This window comes from Panthera pardus, unplaced genomic scaffold (genome assembly GCF_024362965.1).
Source record: "Panthera pardus isolate Hobbes unplaced genomic scaffold, ASM2436296v1 HiC_scaffold_12, whole genome shotgun sequence".
Classification (NCBI taxonomy): Eukaryota; Metazoa; Chordata; class Mammalia; order Carnivora; family Felidae; genus Panthera; species Panthera pardus.
Window position 1 is genome coordinate 78,065,575 of NW_026526677.1, and position 2,319 is coordinate 78,067,893.

Genomic DNA, 2,319 nt, shown 5'->3' on the forward strand with positions numbered 1-2,319 from the left:
AACCAGTTCCTGCCAGGGAACTTGCTTGCACCGCACAAACACCCAATGCTGTGCGTCTGCGGATCCATCCCTCCAGCGGCGGGTCTGACTCCCTCCCCGTGCCACAGGGCCCCTCCCGAAGTGGATTACTGAAGGGAAAGTGAGCTGAGCCTGCCCCTCCCACCCCTGTACACCTTGCCGATCCACCCCAGCTAATAAGCCAGATCCCCAGCACCACAAGCCTGGCAGTGTGCAAGTAGCCCAGACGGGCCACGCCACCCCACAGTGAATCCCGCCCCTAGGAGAGGGGATGAGAAGGCACACATCAGTCTGACTGCGGCCCCAGTGGTGGGCTGGGGGCAGATATCAAGTCTGACTGCAGCCCCACCCACCAATGCAAGGTATTCGAGATGTGGGATGTGCCCAAAAGTTCTGCACCACTCCAGGGACTATCCAAAATGACCAAACAGAAGAATTCCCCTCAAAAGAATCTCCAGGAAATAACAACAGCTAAGGAACTGATCAAAAAGGATTTAAACAATATAACAGAAAGTGAATTTAGAATAATAGTCATAAAATTAATCGTTGGGCTTGAAAACAGTATAGAGGACAGCAGAGAATCTATTGCTACAGAGATCAAGGGACTGAGGAAGTCCGGAGGAGCTAAAAAATGCTATAAACGAGCTGCAAAATAAAATGGAAACAACCACGGCTCAGATTGAAGAAGCAGAGGAGAGAATAGGTGAATTAGAAGACAAAATTATGGAAAAAGAGGAAGCCGAGAAAAAGAGAGATAAAAAAAATCCAGAAGTATGAGGGGAAAATGAGAGAACTAAGTGATGGACTAAAGAGAAATAATCTACGCATAATTGGTATTCCAGAGGAGGAAGAGAGAGGGAAAACTGCTGAAGGTGTACTTGAAGAAATCATAGCTGAGAACTTCCCTGATCTGGGTAAGGAAAAAGGCATTGAAATCCAAGAGACACAGAGAACTCCCTTCAGACGTAAATTGAGTCGATCTTCTGCATGACATATCATAGTGAAACTGGCAAAATACAAGGATAAAGAGAAAATTCTGAAAGCAGCTATGGATAAACACGCTCTGACATATAAAGGGAGACCTATAAGACTCATGACCGATCTCTCTACTGAAACTTGACAGGCCAGAAAGGAATGGCAGGAGATCTTCAATGTGATGAACAGAAAAAAATATGCAGCCGGGAATCCCTTATCCAGCAAGGCTGTCATTTAGAATAGAAGGAGAGATAATGGTCCTCCCAACAAACAAAAACTGAAGGAATTCATCACCACTAAACCAGCCCTACAAGAGATCCTAAGGGGGATCCTGTGAGACAAAGTACCAGAGACATCGCTACGAGCATGAAACCTACAGACATCACAATGACTCTAAACCCATATCTTTCGATAATAACACTGAACGTAAATGGACTAAATGCTCCAAGCAAAAGACATAGGGTATCAGAATGGATAAAAAAACAAGACCCATCTATTTGCTGTCTACAAGAGACTCGTTTTAGACCTGAGGACACCTTCAGATTGAAAGTGAGGGGATGGAGAACTATTTATCATGCTACTGGAAGCCAAAAGAAAGCTGGAGTAGCCATACTTATATCAGACAAACTAGACTTTAAATTAAAGGCTGTAACAAGAGATGAAGAAGGGCATTATATGATAATTACAGGGTCTATCCATCAGGAATAGCTAACAATTATAAATGTCTATGCACCAAATACGGAAGCCCCCAAATATATAAAAAAATTACGCACAAACGCAAGCAACCTTATTGATAAGAATGCGGTAATTGCAGGGGACTTTAACACCCCACTTACAGAAATGGATAGATCATCTAGACACATGGTCAATAAAGAAACAAGGGCCCTGAATGATACATTGGATCAGATGGACTTGACAGATCTATTTAGAACTCTGCATCCCAAAGCAACAGAATATACTTTCTTCTCGAGTGCACATGGAACATTCTCCAAGATAGATCATATACTGGGTCACAAAACAGCCCTTCATAAGTTTACAAGAATTGAAATTATACCATGAATACTTTCATACCACAATGCTATGAAGCTTGAAATCAACCACAGGAAAAAGTCTGGAAAACCTCCAAAAGCATGGAGGTTAAAGAACACCCTACTAACGAATGAGTGGGTCAACCAGGCAATTAGAGAAGAAATTAAAAAATATATGGAAACAAACGAAAATGAAAATACAACAATCCAAACGCTTTGGGACGCAGCGAAGGCAGTCCTAAGAGAAAAATACATTGCAATCCAGGCCTATCTCAAGAAACAAGAAAAATCCCAAATA